At 41.1% G+C, this 21,608-nt stretch overlaps 1 protein-coding gene across 2 annotated transcripts in view; it reads right to left on the minus strand.

The window, feature by feature from the left end:
• COL8A1 (collagen type VIII alpha 1 chain) overlaps positions 1-20,923 on the minus strand; it is a 142,440-nt gene extending 121,517 nt beyond the window's left edge. The window contains exon 1 of one of the 2 annotated variants that reach the window (XM_041769841.1): positions 20,829-20,923. The gene's annotated coding sequence lies outside the window, so the exon portion shown is untranslated. The remainder of the gene's footprint in view (positions 1-20,828) is intronic. The other variant, XM_041769850.1, reaches the window with a different exon arrangement.
• Positions 20,924-21,608: the final 685 nt, after the last annotated feature.

Below are 21,608 nucleotides of genomic sequence, written 5' to 3' on the forward strand. Positions count from 1 at the left end.
GCCTAAGAGATTTTAAAAATTGACAGGGACAGTGAAAAGGATATTTTTATACATAGCCACTGTGTTCTTCAAACAGTAAGGGCCTGTTACATCATGGTTAGTGATTCAACAAATTTGGGTCAAATCATGTCCCTTAGAACTTTAACACATACATATTTTAAAAAACTATAACTCAGACATTGGGTTATGCCCCCAGGCCTAGAGTTAAAAGCTTTTACTTTACTTTGACTAAAAGCTCTATAATCAGTTATTTTACCTCAAGTGATTTTAATGAATGGTGCCATTTTATAAATTGAGTAAATAAATCCACTCCAATTCATAGCTAGAGAAATTATAGAAGCTAGTATGCCAGATGATTCAGTGTATTCCAAGGATTCAATCTCTTAGCCCAGAATCCTTTCTCATTGCCAGCCCCACTGTAGCACTATAGACTTCTAGTTTCAGGGAACAGAAAGGCCAAGCTAACTGAAATATCTGATATGGGATGAAGGGCAAGAGTGTCCCACAGATTTGGTGGGACTTGTGTCACTGCAACTGAGGAAGGGATCTGGTCCAGGAGGCTATTTCCTTTGTAGTTATATTTTTAAAAATACTAATAATAGGAAAACAATCAGGGTTTTACATCTGGGGACCAGAGAGGGACAAAGGCAGTGAGGTTCTCCCCGCTTCACTCATACTACCTGCATGACATTAGGAAAGTTAGAGAAAGTCATGGTGCCCTTAGGTGTTTCCTCTTCTTTCCCTGCTAAGCTTTGCACAGAGCACTTATGACAGATGAACCATGTTTGTGGAGGAGCACTTCCCCCTGTGTGATTCTGTGCTGGAACACAAGTGTCTCACAGTTCCTAAGGATCTCTACTGCACTTTATTAAAGAGCAGAGAAGTGGGGCCTGGTGCTTCCATATAACTTTTCTAGTTTATTGGCTCTATTTGCTTGTAAAAATATGTTCTCAATTATACCTAAAAAATTTGATTCAAACGACTTTGGGAAAGTCAAGATGTAGTTTCTTTTCTGCCCACATCACATACATTTTGGTTTATCAAAGACTTAAGGTGCAGTGTACTAACATCAAATGGCCAGAACAGAGTCTTGGGAGAAAGGTGAAGAGTAATCTTAAGCTATAAATAATAGAACAGTAACAAAAATCAGTGCTTATTCTGGACTCGTGAGCATGACAGATTACAAGCATGCCCATAAATGACAAAACTGTATGTAAAACCTAAAGGAAAAAATGAAACTGCTTGGAACATAAGATCAAAACAGGAAATGTTGGTTTGAGGTGAGCCTCTTTTCCTCAGATAGAACTTTCTAGATGTTTTTTCTCAGTCAGCCATATCTAGTTATTTTTCTTTGACAATAATGCATAATTGGAAAGGGCTTTAAAACCACAGGCTCAATGGGGATAAAAGGGACATTTTTGTTTTTCTCAGGAGTAATAGCTTACAATGAATTTTTCATAATTATTTATTATTAGTGCTTTGTCCAGGTCATGGATGAGGAAATACTGTTTTATTGAATGTTGCTTAAATATTCATTAGTCCAGACAGAATGCATAGATGGATTCTACTGGGCTATGCCTCAAATAGGAGAAGGGAGGTCACAGAGAAAAATTAAGTGGGAAAATAATGAGTAAAGTGCCATGAAAACAGCCCTCTCCCCATACATATGATTCTTACTGGAACTTCTAAGGGCCAACAATGAGACAGCTATGCATTAGCTCATTGTGGATGAGCCAGGTCAAAGGTGTCCTTCTACATGATTCATATACCACACAGAGAGCAACTGGGGGCTCACAGTACTGAGTTAGCCACCACTGGGGGAGGATTTTGTTTCTTATTCTTGTTTTCCCTATTTGACTAGCTATTGTAATTGTCCCGACTTCGAGCCTAGAACGTTAAGGTGCCTAAGTATCCCCTGGGATGCTGGTTAGAAATGTACATTTTTGGCACCCCGTGAGATCCAGAGTCAGTAGGACTGGTTGAGGGGTGTGGAATCATGATGCAGGTAGTCCTTGGACCATGCATGACGAGCTCTGGGAAACTTTGCCCAAGATGAGGATGAGAGAGACTGGCCAGGGATTGTGACTATCAGTTTTTGTTTACGGTATATTATTGCTAAGGGCCTGTCTTAGACCTTTTATTCCTACCTTGCAATGCTGGTTGCTAAAGACTTTTTGATTTCTGACTTCTTTGGCCAGACTTTTGACCACTCTCCTTTTCTAGAACTCTGGTTGATACTTGGATCTGCTGCCTTGCCCCTTATCTGTGCTTCTCTATCATTTATGTGTCCTTCATTCATTCTTCCATTCAACAACTATTGAATATCTGTACTCAAGTTTCAGACTTCTGTGCTGAGGACACACTGGTTAGAAGACAGATAGGCTCAGGCCATAACAGCCTTTACAGACCAGTCGAAGAGACAAACAGTTAATGAAACAGTTGCAGTGAGAGTGTTAGGTGCCATAGAGAGGTGTTGGGACAATGTAAGAGTGTATATCCAGGTCAACTAATCCAATTCGGGGGTCGAGGAAGTCTTCTGGAAACAATCAGGTTTGGGAGGTGATGAGAAGGCAGGAAGAACGGTGTGGACGAAAGCCCTAAAATAGAAGAGCTATGGCACTTTAGGAGAAATCTGACTGTAGAGTGGGGTTGGTGACAGCAGGAGGCAAGACAAGGAATGGATCTGGAAAGATGGGCAGGCCTAGACCACAAGAGACATTGTAAATCCTGTGATAGAGTTTGGGCTCTAATTTGAGGGCCATGAAATACCTCTGAAAGATTTTAAGCAGAGGTGAGTCACAATCTGGGCTGTGTTGAAAAAGAGCACTGCAGCTGCACTAGGCAGATGGTGCAAATGATTCAGAGTGAAGTCCCCAGAAGGCAGGAGGGGTGGATGAGAAGCACCCAGGGAAGATGTGAGAAATATCTCTTCCACTGTAGCAGGAGGGAAGGAGCAAAGCACAGGATGGTCTGCAGGTGAGATGTGTAGTGGGTTTTTATGGAAATTTCCTCCCAGGGAGAAAAGAGTGAAGACACCCGATATGTCCTTCAAGCGCTTTAGGTGGTAAGATTTTAGTACTGAGATAAATTCTTCAACTGGATGATATGTAGGATAAGCCAGCTGCTCAATCTTAGGAGCCAAAGAATGGCGCTAGCCACTTAGAAATGTACCAAGACTTACGTACCTACGTATTTCAGATCGTGAATGTACTTTCGTAGACTATGGAGTTACATGACTCTATTAGATGGTGACAGACTTTAAGAGAGCAACATCCAAAGAAAACAGAAAGCATGACAATGATGGAATGTAATAACCAACTAGGGTATCAGAAATCCCCACGGAGACTCTCAGGGCACCTTTAGCTTTCCGAACCATGTAGAAGTTTTCCTCCCCAAGAAGGATGGAGCCAGCTTTTCCAGGCACCAAATTACACCATTCTCCCCTTTGTCCTAAAGGCAAGTACGAACTGAGAAACCATCTTAAGGCTCGAATGAGTAGCATCTGATGGGACAAAAAATACCCGACTCACCATTTCATCAAAAGGCAAAGTTCAGCCCCTTCTTCTGTCAGAAAGTTTGATAGCAGCAAAGGCTTCGATGGGAACTGCAAGGCCAACGGACTTTCCTAACACTGGACGGATTTGGACAGATTTGGAATGTGCTGTTCTTGCTGTTAAAGACGTTTTTCCACTCTTGGCCTTCCAAAACCCAGAGTTCAAAGCTGCACTACTAGTTTTTTATGCGGGAGCAAATTGACCACAACACTATTAGAAAAAGACGTGAGTCAGTGTGTTTGGCTCTTTGTTTCTTTGTGGTGATCTTTGGAAAGGAAGGCTTGTAAGGAAAGAAAAGCAAGGAAAGACCAGTTTGCATCTTTTCCTTGAGGGGTGTTTGCTTAAAAAATAACAACCCCAAACCAGGCTATTATTGGGATTTATATTAAGCATTTCCAAGCTTTGAAACGGGAACAAAGTCCACCAGACCCTTGTGAGGTAAGCTTTTGTTTTTCTCATTATACAAATAGATAAATTGAGTCACTAAGCAGTGAGGTAATTTCCCTGGTCTCGGCTGCAGTAGATGAAAAGAAAGCATGCACTCAAGGTTTTGGATTCCAGGTAACCACTTTGATCATGCTTTTATTGGAAGCTGACAACCAAAAAGTTAATAATCCGTTATACTGCATGTTAGGGACATGAGGTTTTCTAGCTTAACATGAATTTCTACTTCATATAATTATATGCATTAGTGTGTGTGTATGTGCTTACACACTCAGGTCTATGAGAATAACCTCAACTTTCCCAAAACTGGAGAATGAGAGAGTTTGGATAATTAAATGTTTCCAAAAGTTGATATTTTTACATCTCTGAGGAGCCAAATATGTTTTAATATGATCTATTTAAAAATACGAAATTTCCTTAATTCGTAAAAGACACTACTAAATATGTCAATAATTATATTCAGCCTTGATTCAGAGATTCCCTCAGAAACTTCCTAAGGCTATATGGCTACTTGGCTCCTCAGTGAATGCCATCATGCTTTAAAAACATTTCTGTCTTTATCGTTTCTCCTGCTCTCCCTTTATTGCTAGGCTCCATACTTCTATGGATGTGCATTTACTTGTTGCAGTCCCTCTCCCTATTCTACTTAGATACCTCATGTCAGCTCTCTTCTCAGTACTCGGAGAACCAAATTCATTAGAATGATTTGTAAAGTGGAAACAAAGAGTTTTGAAGTGAGGAGTTCATGTGATGGATTATGAGTATGAACCTTCATGACCACTCTCTTTTTAACCACTATGTTTGACTTACTTTTTGTCTTTTGTGGTGTTCTGTAGGCTGAAGTTTTCAGAAATCAGAATTCTAGGTTATGGAAATGTACATTAAATATATTTCAATTCTAAAACTCAGCTCAGGATAATTTGTTTTTTCTCAGTGATTCAGAGTCTACTCATCCAACAAGCATTTGTTGGAAATAAAGTACCTGACTCTATTCCAGGACCTCAGGATCTCTCAGTGTCATTTCTAGGACCATCAGTATCAATTGCATCTCTCTGGCAACAAAGTTAAAATTTCACAATAATTTTAGTTGAAAGAATACCAGTTAAAAGAGAGCTTACTGTTTTTTTACATTTATATATATGTGTTGAATGTCTGAAATATGTCTATTAACGTGCTGACTTATCACTTTTTTTGGCACCTAATGAGTGGGATGGGTTCGAATTTATTATCCTTGTGTGAGAACCTTTGCTGAATGGAGATGGGCATATTGTAAGAGGACACTGGCCCTCAAGGAGACTTGGAACACCTTGACCGGCATGAGAAATGCACAAAAGTGGCTTCCCTTTTGAAGCTAAAGAAGAAAGGGGGTTCTTAACATTGTCCATACATTTATACTCCAAGTGGCTTTTCATTGGTTTCTATGCCTTTCAGCTGCAGGTCATGAATGCAGTAGTGTCAAGCGCAGGACTTGGCACATGATAGAGCCCCAATATCTACATGCTGAAGGAATGAACAAGTGAGGCTGAGATTGGTGTCCTAAACAAAGAAAACTAGGCTAATTGAAGTGGAGGGACAAAGTCTTTTAAAATTCTTGTGGTTCTTCCTCTGTTGTCTTTATGAACTAAAATGCCTTCTGCTATAACGTGCAATTTTCCTTATTCTAACTTTGGGCTTCTTAGAGCCTTCTTTTTTTTTTTTCTTTTTCTGAAAGAGTGAGGATTGAAAGATTTCTTGATAATTAAGACATAGGAATAAAAATACATTTTTGTCAGGAAAATAAAGTTCATGTAAGGAAAGATTTTGATGTACTGGCATTGAGCGTTATAGGCAGCATGCATTTATTTGCCTAAGAAGGCATACTACTGCATCAAAATGCAGGGGCCAAGATGCATTTGAGACACTGGCAGCCTCGGTGGCAGGACTGAAGTCTGTAGCAGCATGCAACCCCAGAAGCCCGTAGGGTGAGTTAAGACCTTAGGTGAGACACCCAGGACAGCCATCTTTCTCCTGACGAGGAGCTCTCCACAGCTGTCTACACATTATGTGCTTTGCCATGAGAGGGCGATGGCCTTGAACTAGGAAAGTACTGTGCTATCATGGACTTTCCTCCTTTGGGGAATGCGGAAGACTGATACAGTGCCATTTAATGGAAGGAAGCAAACAAACAGCAATAGCAAAACAGAAACCGACCCCTCTGCCCTCCTCAAACCAAAAACCCCAGAGACCAGAAATGTAAATCAGCCCAGAAATGTAAATAGCCCACATTGCCACCATTACACGCTCTCAGCATCATCCTGGAGGAGTCCAGAGTTCATCAGATGAACTACAAGGCAAAAAGATCCTTTATGCCCTTATTTGCTATCTGTGGAAAGCAATGCTCGAAGCTTCTACTCACCGAAGTGGCTATTACTGGTACTTAAGTAAGCACTCAATAATTGGCAATGATTATTATCAAATGACCTTTACTGAGCACCTTCTAAGCACCAGATGTTTTCTCATGTATTATCTCATTTAACATTCATTACAATCATGAGAAGCAGACATATTTTAGAGGAAAGAGAGCCTCAGTGAGACTCACTGTCTTGCCCAGGATGGCTGCATGGTTAGGTGGCAAAAGTGCAATTTGATCCCATGACTTTCTATGTCAAATGCAGTACTTTTATTCATGACACTACAATGGCTTGTCATAGATGATTTAAGATATTTATTTTCTTCCCCCATAAATGACATACTTTTTGGTGTTAATCAAAAAACAGCTTTAGAAATATCCTTCAAAAATTACAGACAAATTTAAAATGGATGGTGTGTTGGGGGCGCCTGGGTGGCTCAGTCAGTTGAGCAACAGACTCTTGATTTTGGCTCAGGTCATGACCTCAGGGTCCTGGGACTGAACTCTGCTGTTGGGGCTCCACGCTCAGCGGGGAGTCGGCTGGAGGATTTAATCTGTTTCTCTCTGCCCCTCCCCCTGTTTGCACTTGTGCACTCTCTCTGTAAAATAAATCAATAAATATTTTTTTTAGAAAATGGATCGTACATCCTTTAAAATCATAAACTGTGTAGAAGACAACCTACAAAACTATTCCTGCTGATCATCAGTGGCATTTTTTTTGTCACTGGTCCTTCCACCACTGAAAATCTGTGTGCTATAGATCAGTAATAGGATATTGTGAATGATTCTTTGGGGATAAAATGTCAATGATGTAGCAGTTGAAGAAGAAAGCTCAGGAATTTGATCCACTGGTTTTACGTTATGAGTCCGTTACTCATACCTACATGACTTTGAGGGAGTTCTTTAACTCTCTCACATAGTTTCCTGTCTTTAAAGAAAGTGATCAGGATAAAATGCAAAAAAAAAAAAGAAAAAAAATCTTCAGCATTCTGTTTGGCACAGAGTAAATCTTCAATAAACATTAATTGCTTTAATTGTTGAATAATATCTTATTTGCATTTTATCTTCTTGAAAAGCACATTCTTATTCATCGAATTCTGTTTACTAAGTCTCAGATCATTCTGCTTTCCTTTGCTATAGCTTCTGATTTATGCTGCCACAATGCTCTGGAAGTGATACAGTTAAAGTTCAGCCTGAATTAGTAGAAAGAAGAAGGCTTCAGGAGGAGAACGATCTAGGTTCATAGTGTAGCTACAACATTCACTATTAAATGAGATTTGCTTACTCTTTCTAAGCTTCCACTACCTTAGGTGTAAAATGTAGATAAAATCTTCCTCTATCTAATTCAAATGAAGGAATGAATATACAACACATTATAAATATATAAAGTCTATAAACAGTAAATTTTTCTACAAAGTTTATTATTGTCAGTATCATTCTCTTAATTTTTAAAAGTTCCCAAATTAAGATACTTACTAATGCTTTTGCTGATGTGGTGATAATGAATTCTATTTTATAAAAACAAGGTACTAAGCCTCTCCAGTGTTCTTGCTCTGTTGAAAAGGAGCCATGGATTCTTTCTTTAGTCACTGGCTCACGTCTGCAGATGAGAATTTTATTTATATGTATTCAAATGTGATTTAAACACATGGTGATTCTTTTATGGCTAAATATAAAAAATTTACAAGTTAAATGTTATTACTATCTTTACCATTTACTTTAGAGCTTGCTCATGCTATAATTTGTAAATACTTTACAAGGCAGGGGAAAATACACACCCATAATTATTTCTCGATGTTGTCTGGCTCATGATAGCTGGGTAAATTCTTTTATTTTATTATTTTAAAAAGAGTTTTCATTGAAAGTTTTTCCAGTCACTCCAAATAAACTTAGCTGTAAATGGAAAAGATACAGCTGATTGCTCTGGCTTCTTGAGCGTGTCTTCTGCCCCTGTCCTGCTCTTCACTGAGTCAGAAGGAAAGCATGTGGTGTGGCCGACTTCTGAAATCATTAAATATCTCCTGTAAACTGTTGCTGTTAAAGACTCAATCTGGTTTATTTTCTGAAGGCTTATTAATAAGTTAGAATCTAATCTGCAACCAGACTGTTTGATCACTTTGCTCTTGGCTTTGCCAGGCCCAGGATTTTATTGCATGGTTGGCCTGTTGGCATGATGATTCCTGAAGGGCTGTTGGTCAGCCAGCAAGTGCCAGGGGTGCATCACTGTTAAATTCCAAAGACATGTGACCTCCCATGACTTCTGGTAGAAGTTTTACCCTTCTTCAAAGAGCCTCAGGTTGTTCACTAGAAATAGAGACAAAAATGCTCTGGGAAAATCTATGATACAGAACTACCTTCCTTCAGAGAGTCATGGGGTTTCAAGGAGACAAAAAAGCAAAAATCTCTTACTGAACTTGTTTCAGATTCCCCAGGACAGTCTTTTCTCTGTAGAAACAGTCATATTGAAAATTGAAGCAATTCTATGACCAGGTATTTAAAACATGTTTTTCCCACAAAAGGGAAAAGAAAAGAGATGGCAATGAATAATGGAACTTGCTCTTTGAAAGACTCAATTCAAATCATTCTTTATCTCATTTTGTTTATATAGTGATAAAGGATCCAGATAGCAATACAGTGCCACTCTGTGTGAGTTAAAACCAGCAAAAACAAACAAACAAACAAAAAAGAAATACCATCTATAGTATTTTATTAAAATTAAATATGTAGGGAAGAAGATTTCTTTAAGATAATATAGAATTAGAGGCAGGTAGTGAAGCAATGCAATATTTAAAGGACACTACTGTGGTCATGGCATTCACTTGGGATACATAAATGCATCTTTTTCAATTTTTTTCCGAGGTTTATATGCTCATCAAGGGATACAAGACATGGCACATGGAAACTTAAATATTTTGTGTTGTTCAATACACAAAATACTCCAATACTCCAAATACACAAAATACTCCAATACAGTAGGCACTATCCACGTGTGGCTATTTGATTTTAAATTTAAGGAGATTATAATAAAATAGAATTAAAAAATTCAGTGTCTTAATTGCATTAGCCACACTTCAAAGGCTCAGTTGCCGCTATGTGATTGGTGGCTATCACACCAGCGAGCTCAGATAGAGCACATTTTATCACTACGGAAAATCCTAGCAGACAGCTCCGATTTCTTCAACATGATAGTGTACAGGCAACATGTAAGTGACATTTATAGCAACTGCTTGTCAGTTGAGAATAGAGAGAAGGATCAATGAAGGCTACAATATTTGGGAAGACTTTAATAAGACCTTGAATTTATGGTTATTTTGACCAGTATAAAGAACAATGGGGGGACATTCAGTAGAGAAAAGGAGAGAGGATGTTTCGGGGAATAATGACTCCTGTGGCTCAGGTCAGATTCCTGCTATAGACTGGAGAGGGATGAAGCTGGAAAGATGGATTGGGCTGAGAGAGATTGAGGTGCTTGACTGGCAAGCTAAGGTGTCTGTGCCATGTTTCATAATGTCACGAATATTTCAGAGCAGAGTACTGACAGTCCTGGGACAGTGGCACCACCCAACAAATAATTTTTCCTCATGTGATTTAGTAGAGAGAAGGCCAGTATTTAATATTAGCATACCAATGGGAGTTCATCTTGTGCACCAGGGTTCTAACACTGTACAGAAAAGTGTAACCCTCGTAACACTATATGTATGGGCACAAGTGTAAATGGACTTGGTAAAATTGTGTTTTCTTGGAACAATCTATGGGGACAGAGAAAAGTATATGTAGAGACTTCTCATTTACTGATCACTGTTTTCTATTCCCTGGTCCCTTTTTTTCCTTTCTTCCCTTTCACTTTTATTAGGTTCCTCTTATGTGTTAAGTACTGAGGATGCAGAGATCAACGAGGCCGGAATCCTTCTACAAGGAGCTCACAGTCTTGCACGTAGAACATGTCCACTTCTACAGCATGGCCATGGCCATGCCGGGGCTGTGCCCGGAGAAGGAGGGAGTGCAGTGGAGGGACACAGTGCCACCTGGGGCAAGTGGGTTGGAGACATGCCTTCTCAAAGCTGAAGATACCTGATCTGAATCTTGGAGGAGGAGTACAAATTAATTCAGTAGATTAAGTAGGGAATACCATAGGTAGAGAGGAGAGATCAAGTACAAAAGCAAAAAAAAAAAAAAAAAAAAGGATGCAGAATATGACCATATGAAAAGAACTAGCCCTTGTTTCTTCCTTTGTCTTTGGCATGACACGAAGGAAAGGCTCGAGGTATACTTATTTTCATATAGACCCTCACTGCCGGTTAAGCAGCAGGTGTAGACAATATAGACATTTTTCTAGGTGACTCACACGGCCTGAGGGAATCGCTGAGGTTGTCTTGCCTCTCATCATCTGGCTATGGATGATAATAAAAGTAACGCCAAAGAGAAAGATCTGACAAGCCAGCTTCAAGTTCGTTTAATGTGCTGTAATGCCTTTGTTCCGTCTGTTCCTCATATCATCATGGGAATTTCTACTGCCTCAGGAATGACATGCTAGGTTGTCACTCTGTCTCCTAAACTGATGCCAAGCAACTTGGGATCACTTTGGGAGAATTTATGGAGAAACCTTAGCCCTTACAAATTACTCGAGGGAGAAATGATAGCCTTTTTTTTTTTCTTTTTTGGTTTTGGTTTTTCTAGTTACAGAGCCCTTACTTTTTTGGCTCCAAAATGACAGCATGCTTTTAGGAAAAAATACAGAAAAGAAAAAGAAATTAAAATCACAGTATTAAACAAGAAACAGAGCCAGTCGGCAGTGTCTAGGAACAGAGCCACTGGAATTCTCTCACTTTCTTTATGAGTCAGAGGCATTGTCACAGGGAATTGATGTTTTTTTCTCTCTTTTATGACACTAGAAGACACCACAAAGGCAGTGTGAGGAGCAGGAAGGGTATAAAGTTTGCGGTGTGACTTCAATGGGAACGCTGGCTCTGCCACTTGCTAGCTGTGTGACCCTGGGCAGGTTGCCTGACCGAGTAGAGGCTCCATTTCTCTCATCTTCATATTGAGAATGATACTACTACTCTTGTAGGGTTGATTTAAAGAATAGAGATAACGACATAATGTCTCATCCTGTTAGACACTTAATCAATCATATCTATTATTATAACTACTAATGATGAGTTTAAGTTGCTCCTTTGGATGACTGTGAGAAGAGGATGCTCCATTCTGACACTTTTAGGCATTACCCCTGTGAAAGGAAAAGAGAGTTCCCAGAGTATGGCCCTAAAAGAAATAGGGAATTTCACAGGAGTTGGAGGTCTGAGTGTCATCAAAAAAACAAATAATCCCTTATATAAGCAAGATAGACTAGAATACCAGTAAGTGTGATCCTATTATAGGAATGAGCTCCCTGTTTATGATGAGAAAGTAAATGCTCAAGGAAGAAGTCTGGCTAATGACCTTAGTCATTAATAGTGGTTAAGGTGAAGCAGAATTATCAGATCAGAGATTGTTGAGCTGATTTGTGAAGTTATGTAGGCCCCTTGTTTACTGAATTTATTGCTTATTATGGTCATTTCTCTATACATACTCTCTAGACAATGGGAAAGACGAAGGAAGAGATCATTTCATATCTGTCCAATCTTCCTTCCTTCCTTCCCTCCTTCCTTCCTATCATCTACTTATCTTTTTAGATTTTTAAAACACTTAAATTATTCTGGTATTTCTGCTATTTTGTTATGAAGAACTGAGTCATTGAACATGTTCATGATGAACATGTTCATCTTCTTTTGTTCCTCTTTTATGTGGGTTTGGAAATTACACTGAAATTGTTTCTCACTTTATGGTTTGACATAGTACATAACCTACACTGACACCCAATGTGTTTTACATAATAACTAGCAATACTGAAATTACCATGTTCTGGTAGATCTTAAAATAATGAAGGAGGACAGTGATTTCTAAACTGTTCCCAAGTTGTTCCATAGAATACCAGTCCCAAAAGATGCTCTCAGGTTGGAAAGTTTGTCAGCAAATAAGTTTAGGGCACACATTTTTGAAAAATGAAAATATTAGCATATTAAGGTCTTTGTGACACTTGCAGTGAATTAAACTGATCGTATTGTTTCAATGAGTATTTCTAAAATTATTTGACCATAGAAGATTTTTCTGTATAAACACATATTAATATCTCAGGTACTACTGTTTTTGAAACACAACTTGGGAAAATTCTGAAGGAGCAACATTTCAGGTTTTACATAATACAACATCATTATTAAAAATATCATCTTTCTTTAGTTAAAATATAATTTTATTTATTTATTTTTAAAGATTTTATTTATTTATTCATGAGAGACACGGAGAGAGAGGCAGAGGAGAGAGAGAGAGAGAGAGAGAGAGACACGGAGAGACACAGGCAGAGGGAGAAGCAGGCTTCCTGCGGGGAGCCCGATGCAGGACTCGATCCCAGGACCTGGGAATCACGACCTGAGCCAAATGCAGATGTTCAACCACTAAGCCACCCAGGCATCCCTAAAATAGAATTTTAAAGACACAAAACCTTTCTTGTGTGTGGGGAATTATCTTTAATGTCAAACGATGGACAAGTGAACACAGAGGCCCTTTGAGACTCTTAAACCATAATTTAATAGTTTCTTTTCCTTTTCTACTTACCCTTGACCTTGTCTGGCTCTGTGAGACATGAGGAATTGTCTTTAGTTTTTTTAAGGAACAAAAATGCTCTTGCTACATCTTGAAAGGTTATGTGCCTATTTGGAATTTTATTCCATTTTGACTTGATTCTGCAAAAATACCCTGAGCCATTACCAGGTGTTTTGAGCATAATCCATTCACTGTGTAAGTATCAGTAACAATGCATGCTTAAGTAGCATCAGTCTGCAAAATAATTGGCAAGACCTCAAGAGTCTCTAAATGATAAAGAGAGTGGCTATTTGAGAATTGTTCTTCTATTTAAGATAAATAAATTAAGGCACAGAGATGACTTTAATGACTTTCCCAAGACCCCAAAAAGAGTCAAGGTATTTTTGAGATTAAAACACAAGATTTTCTCGAATGGGGGCTTCTTAGGCTACATGCATACCAACTTCATAGTTTCATCTGTATTGACATCAGAAATAGAAAGAGGATTGCTCTGTATTCCTGTGAATGTCATAAGTTGTACAAAGCAAGCAGCCCTTCTCTGGTGTGCCAGGGATTTTTCTTTTATGGTCCTAATTGATCTCTATCCCCCAAAGGGTTCTGAATTATGCAAGTGTCTCAAGTCTTAACAAGCCATCCCCAACACAGCTGTGCAATGGAAACGTTCAATGGAAAGGTATTCACTTCAGTCTAGGCAAGGCCCTGGCTGCTCCCTGGAGAGACTCAGATCCAGGAGTGCAAGTTCTGGGCCATCTCGGAGAATCCTGCTTGGCCCATTTCTACCTCCTTCTTTTCCCCAGCTCCCTTCCTGCTCCTGTTAACAGGGGGGTCTAGTCATGGCAGGGCACCAGGACTTCCTTTTAAGCTCATAAAATCTCAGGGTTTGAGCTTCCCTGTACTTCTCTCACTGACCCCCAGCTGCCACGGTTTGTTTTTTACTGAGTTGAGCGTTTAGTCTTGAGCATTTAGTCTTGGCTGGTGGTGGCCTTGGAAAGAACATTTTCTAAGATTGCTTTGGTTTTCTTTCAAATAAACCTCTATAAGCCTGGACGTTTCTGGCATTGCTGAAATGCAGGTGATTTATTCCTAGAGGCTTAAATTGGTATTCTTTTTTCTTTTTAAAGAAAACCAACAATGTGATACACTCCTATAGTATATTTTAGCCACTGGTTACAAAGGACACCTGGCTCTGCCTTGTATCAGAAAAATTCCAATCTAAAGGCCCTCTCTGGGAAGGTCAGTTTGTTCAATTTTGAGACACTCAGCCCCGTGGCTCCCTCTACTGGTCAATGACTCTGTCCCCACTCATTTGAACAGAATAAACCAGAAGCTAGAGGGGGAACTAGACATTGTTAAATTAGGAGTTATGGATCCAATAGCAAATTTTTGCTGCAGATTTCTTTTTATCTCTTATTCTTCCAACCTCGATTTTGGCCACCTAAGCCACAGGTTCTTAGCTCTACCTTCATGTAGGTCTTCACTTCATCTTGTGTCTGCCTTTTAACAAGAGGCCACTTGTTTGGATGTATAGCACTGATGAACACCATGACCTCTGGACTTTAAGACTAGATTATTGCTAACTAAAGATCTTTAAAGAAATCTAATGATGTACAGGCATCACTTTGAATTTATGAACCGAGTTTAGGTTTATCTTTTGAGTGCATATGGCATGATGGTTGGAGGAACATACCAAGCACAATAATAGCTGCCAAGATGTCTCCCCACTGCCCCGGGACAATGCTCTTCCAACAGTTCTTAAGATTCACTGTCCTCCTGTTGTGACTTACCCATTCTGCTCCTGGGTAGCATAATTTCTGCACAAGCCAGCCAAAGTTGCCCTGGTACATGAAGTCTGAATTATGGAGGTCATTGGCACAGACATTCAGAAAAACAGCTGTTTTATCTAGCTAACAGAGAGGACTGGAGAAGCGCCCCAACAGGCTGGACATATTTTATTTCCTGGAGAAGCCAACAGCTGACACCCACACCCAGGCCTATTCAGCTAGAGTTGGAAAAGTAGCACATGAAGTGATTGTCTTTAATCTCAGCACATCAAATGATGCCAATGCCTAAATATCCTATGATGTAAACACATCAATAGAGAGCTTAAGAGAAGGAGTCTTCAAGAGACTTACTTAAAAGAATGTTTTCACGATGATGCTTAGTCAAAGACTATGTATATTTTAACATACAATAAATCAATTTCAGAAACACAAGTACTATTTCAAAGATATGCAAACAATTGTCAGGCTTTAGAGGAAAGTGAAGAAGCATCTGGGGTAACATCTGTCCACTTATTCAGGGTAAATTATTTCCAGAAATGATATAAGAATATTCTTTTCTACCTTCATCATTTTCTATATTGGAATAACTTTATGTATTACCAAAAACTGTATCATTACCTTAGCAGGGAACATTTTGATGACTTGACATTCATGGAGTTAGTATGCCAGGTCAGTCAAGTCAGAGGTCAAATGAGGCTCTCTTCCTAGTGGACGTGCAATCAAGGGTTAAGAAGAATTTTAATAAGATGTCATGCTTGCTTTTTTTTTTTTTTTAAAGATTTTATTTATTCATGAGAGACGCACAGAAACATAGGCAGAGGGAGAATAATGGGAGCCGGATGCGGGACTCGTTCCCAGGACCCCGAGATCAGAACCTGAGCCAAAGGCAGATGCTCAAGTACTGAGCCACCCAGGTGCCTCAATAGTAATACCTGTAAGACTTTTTACCCATGTGAGTCGGTCCCCAAATGGCATTGTACTGAAAGGAGTCTGACCCAAATAGGATTTTATCTCCCAAACATTTGAGATCAGACATATTAAAAATCTTTTTATCTCTTATTCTTCCAACCTCTATTTTGGCCACGTAAGCTACAAGTTCTTAGCTCTACCTTCCTGTAGGTCTTCACTTTATCTTGTGTCTGCCTTTTAACAAGAGGCCACTTGGATCAGACATATTAAAAATCTCTTCTCCAGCACCTCAAAACTATGGTGTTTCTCTCTTTTCTAAGATGGAATGAGCCCTCTTAGGTGCACTACCTTGTCTCTATACTCGGGCCCTTGACCCCTCTCCTCTGACACGACACATTTCATGCTTACATCCCTCAATCCGTTTGTGTCTCAAAGTTTCCTCTGGTTGTTCTTTATGCATATTTTGCCTTTTTTCTCATTAAAGACCTGGAAAGGAGTAAGGTCATATTACCAACACATTGTCTATTGCTGGGGAGAAGAAGGTTATGCTATAAACCATCACAAGATAATACATTTATTTTGTCACATAAATATGGGAATCAGATTTTAAGACATCTTTGATACATACTGTATGGGGAAAACACAATTTTAGTTATCTTAGTGATCCAAGATAGAGCGCTGTTCAGAGTTTGGCTACCTAAACTAAAGCCCTAGTTCTGCTATAGACGTCTGGCTGACCTTGGGTAGGACATCAATTCTCTGACCTTTTCTCATCTATAAAATTAACTTTAGTTAAAATTAGCTCCAAAGATCCTTCCAGCATTTATATTCTGTGATTCTCTAAGTGTAATACTCAAGAAATTAGAATAGGGACTAGATAAAACATTTAGAAACGTCATCTCAGAGGGGCCTGCTGGAGTCGATAGCAATTTTAAATTACCTTTCTTCGAGATAGATGAATTAAGGTTTACAAAAATGTACAGCGTTTTCATTTGTTGGAGTGAAAATTTACATCCCGTTTAAGAGAAGGAGGACACTTTTGGTAATGAGAAAATCCACAAGTATGAGTGGTACTCTGGAAACTTGATCTGTAATAACTAAAAAGAGATTTCTCCTACTGAAAGAAATAAGAGGGTACCAGAGGAGGGCGAGGGATGCATCTGCAAATCTTGTGCTGAGGGAGAGAAGGGAGGTTTTTATTTCCTAGGAAGAACCATGGCAGTGAACCCAGAATTACTAGAGGAGGTTGAAGGTGAGCCACCAGGTGTGTTGCAGTATTGTATCATCAGCTATAGGTGCTGTTAGGCTACATGGAAGTTAGAGTTCAGTAGTATTTTAGCTGATTACTCTCTATAATCAGTTTTCAGGAACATTTTTGTTTCAATCACTTCAGTTTGATTCCATGCAATTTCAGTGGCTTTGAGGATTTGTGTGCATAGGGCCCCCAGATTATACACATTCCGACCCTGTGTGACTCCCTCTAACCCCCTTCCTGCAAATCTATTTGCTTGAGGACAGACTATTCCTTCCTCAAACAGCAAACACAGTTACCAAAGCGATAGTGGAATGTCTGATTAGTGGCTTCTCTGCTGGTGCTGAAATGTGCTTAATTTTCATTCCCACTCTTCACTCCTTGCCTTTCTGGAAAGGGCAAATTTAGCAGAGCTCTCATTCAGTACGGTGGGGTGTAAACTGCTGTTCATGACCACCACACCATTGGAAGATCTTTTTCATTATAACCTCAGCATTTTGTAACAACTAGTGAGCTGGTCTTTCTTAAAATTTGGAAATTTTTTTTTAAGTTGTAGATGCTTCAGGTAGTAAGAAGCGCATTTCACAAAATGCTAAAGTAAAACATTCTCTAAATTCCAAAGAGCATTCATTCTCCCCTTAACTTCCTCCTCCCCTCTCCTTTAATTTTTCCTTTCACTGAATAATTAGAAACGGTGCGTCTCTCAGAAGCCTGGATTCTAGTCTCAAGATCTGTACCTTCTTTAAATTATGCATATATTTGTTTATGAAGACTTGGTGGAAGAAAAGGAAGCCAATGCATGAAGAAAGACCTGGTTTTCAGAGGATTAACTGGCAGGACCAGACGTTGGGAAATACGCCCGCATCTCAATGGGTCTGCAAGTTACCATACCAAAATGGGGGACCATAGGTAAGGAGTAAACTGTTGCTGTTAACTTCTCACTTGCAAATAATTACACAACACTGGGTCCTTTGGGAAAGTTAGGGGTGGGTTTGTTAATGTGAACCACTCATTAATGTCCTGATGGTTTTTATACCCATAATATAGGTTTTAAAATTGTTACCTGGCAAAGTCCTATGGATTTTAATGGGAGGCAGACTTGAAATCGTTTTGGTCTTTAGAACTGGTCTACACTCTGTTAAAGAAGGGCACAACAGATGAATCATAACGTATTAGTGGAAATACTCGTACTGATTTAAGACAAAAGCCAAGATCGCATATGAATATTTGCCCCTCTCATCTCTTCATGGCTCACATCGATAAAGGCAAAAAGAATCCGCATTTACAACAGAGATTCTGCTCTTTCTCTTCTCCTAGGGGACTTCCTAGGAGATATTCCTCCTGGCTTCATTATCAGTTCTCATCCCCATTCTCTTCTCTTGGATTTTTGTAGTACAAATGGCACAAAACAGTGGGATGCACTTTCTGGTCATAGAAAGAACAGTGTTTTAGAATTGTGAGAATTGTAGAAAATTTCAACTGTGTGTTTCCCCAGATGTAGCAGGCCCTCGACGTGGCCAGAAGTGTCTCTGGTGAAACAGGCAGTGCTCCTTCGGACTTTATGACAAACACTTAAATGAGTCAGGCAAGCTTGCTAGGACGGTGTCACTTTGATATGGCCACGAAGCCAATCCAGGAGCAGCTATATAATGGCATAAAGAGAAGACTCCTGTGGGGTCTCCGCACCTGGTACAAAAGGGATATGTTGGGGTAACCACATAAAACCCCAACACTGATTTTTTTTAAAAAACTTGAGAAGAGTCATCGTGGCTGATGTGTATGCGACAGGGGAGAGAATCACTTTAAGAGCCCAGTAAAGGGCCTGGGAAAGTTAGATCATGAGGGATCTCCATGATCTCACCCGGTTATTTAGGGTGTTGAACTTGATGGCACAGGGGGAAGTGGTTCATAGCTGGTAGAGTGGATCAGCTGCCAGGAAAAGCAGAAGCAAATTCTGGGAGAACACTTTTCATCCCCAAATTTAGGAATAACAGGAGTTCTTTTATGTTGGGAGCACTTTCTCTCTCTCTCTCTCTCTCTCAGAAAAGATAACTTCCCTCAAGGGAAATCTGGTGAATGAAGTAGTGTATTTTCACCCTTGAGACGATGGCATGAGTCAGGCACCACCTAAAGAGGAATTAGTGTGGACACGCCACACACTCGGCTTGGCCCTCCCCATACCTGTGCTCTTGTCCTGGTCCCCTACCCACTCCCATCAGCTATGAAGCAAGCAGTCTGCACTGTGGCTCGAGATGAAAGGTATTTTAATACGCTCAGGTCGCACACTATTGGCCAATAGTAATTTTATATCATTTTCTTTAAGGAAACCACACTCCCTGCAATAATTTTTTCCAATGAAGCAAAATTTTGTAGGACAGAAAGCTTTCCGGGTAAGTCTTTCATTTGAATAATAGCATTGAATTCCCTCCACGCCAACGGAATTTTAATATATCTTGATTATCTCTTTTTTTTTTTTTTTTTTTTTTTGCGATGTAAACGATACGGAGAAAAGCTTTCAGAGACCCTCAGTTAAACTTCTGATAATTTCGCTTTGTTTGATAGCGAAGAATTATTTACAGTTTTGGTGAGTTTTCCCTTTGGAAGTGAACAGAGATAAACAAACCAAAAAAAAAAAAAAAAAGGTGAAACTTTTCCTCTTTTCCTTTAAGAACTTTAAGGGCTGAAATAGTGGTTTGGTTTCCTGCCTGCCAGCTTTGGTTTGCTGTCTCTAAGCCGTCTTGTGCAATTAAATCCCCAGAGGAAATATCTGAAGAGCGTTTTTCTCCCACATGAGAGAGTTGCATCCCACACAACCCACAGATTTTGACAGCAAACGTCGTGGACCGAGTGTCTGGGGTTACAGAAGTAGCTGGGAGTCTGTTTTTTCCTGTCACAGGTGCACTGTCCTCTTTCCCCGACTTGAGAACGAGGAAGAGAGAGTGGTCTCTACGCGTGATGGTAGCTTGACCACCCGCTAGCTCTGAGAATCGGGTGCCGAGTGGGTGGATTCTAATTCACTAGACAGGGGGAAAGAAGGTGGCAAGCAGGGTTCAAACTTGCAAAGCCTTTGAGCTGATCTCTCTTTAGGACCGTCTGGGGTACACAGAAGAATTGTATAATCTGGCCTGTGTTTTCCTCTTGCTGTGAAACATATTGAAACGCTTTATGTTTAGGTGTATGTATAGAAATTCATGAAGTTCTTTTATGCACTTTCTTGGTTCCAACAGAATTCTCATTTCAGAAAGTCTTGAAAAGATAGCTCTGTGAGAACACATTTTGCCCCAGCTTGTAAATTTGGATTTGTTCTTTCCTATCTACCAGCCACCTGATTACCGTCCCTGTGCAAAGGGCACCCGTTCACATCATTTTTTCCAAGCACTTAAACCTGGAAAGATACTTTTTAAAGGACTCACAGAAGCCGTCTTAGGGGGTTTGGAAAACATCGCAAAATTGTTAGCAGACCTTTTGACTGTGCTATTTTTAGGAAACTAATTGTGTTCTTTTCAAGTATATTTTTGACAATGGGACAACGTCTTCCTTGCCCTCACTGATATATGAAGTATTACAATGAAAAACGTCAGTAAAACACCCCGAACGGATACATTTTGACTTCAGCAAGGCAGCAAAGGGGGGAAAGTGATTTTCAAAAGAGAGAAGGTTTTTGCAGTATTTATGCCGCTGTTTCTGCCCAAAATGAACTTTTATTTTACCGTTCAAACAGAAGTTTGTTTTCGAACCAGTTGCTAGCTCAGGGAGCCGCTGGTCTGGCGCCCGTAGGAAGCCGCTCAGGCTCAGGGCGGCCTGTCTCCCACCCGCCGCCGCACCCCGGACGTCGGCCGCCGGCAGAAGCGGGCGCTTACCTTGAGCTCGGAAGATCCCGGCGAGGCTCGGGCTCCACGGGCAGGACCGGGAAGGCGCTCTGCCCCGCGCCCGCTGACATGAACTTGGCTTTTATGGGCAGGTGGGCGGGGCGGCCCGCACGGTCGGTGCGCAGGAGCCGCGCGGCGGGGCAGCGCGCAGGGGCGGAGGGGCCGAGCGGCGGCGGGAGGGGGCAGAGCGAGGGAAGAGGCACGGGGGGGGGGGGGGGATGCGGACCGCAGGGGGAGGCACAGCGAGGGAAGAGGGACAGAGGGGGGGGGATGCGGACCGCAGGGGGAGGCAGAGCGAGGGAAGAGGCACGGGGGGGGGGATGCGGACCGCAGGGGGAGGCAGAGCGAGGGAAGAGGGACAGAGGGGGGGGGGTGCGGACCGCAGGGGGAGGCACAGCGAGGGAAGAGGCACGGGGGGGGGGGGGATGCGGACCGCAGGGGGAGGCACAGCGAGGGAAGAGGCACGGGGGGGGGATGCGGACCGCAGGGGGAGGCACAGGGAGGGAAGAGGGACAGAGGGGGGGGGTGCGGACCGCAGGGGGAGGCACAGGGAGGGAAGAGGGACAGAGGGGGGGGTGCGGACCGCAGGGGGAGGCACAGCGAGGGAAGAGGCACGGGGGGGGGGATGCGGACCTCAGGGGGAGGCACAGCGAGGGAAGAGGCACGGGGAGGGGAGGATGCGGACCGCAGGGGGAGGCACAGCGAGGGAAGAGGGACGGGGGGGGGGGTGCGGACCGCAGGGGGAGGCAGAGCGAGGGAAGAGGGACAGAG

This window comes from Vulpes lagopus, chromosome 1 (genome assembly GCF_018345385.1).
Source record: "Vulpes lagopus strain Blue_001 chromosome 1, ASM1834538v1, whole genome shotgun sequence".
Lineage (NCBI taxonomy): Eukaryota > Metazoa > Chordata > Mammalia > Carnivora > Canidae > Vulpes > Vulpes lagopus.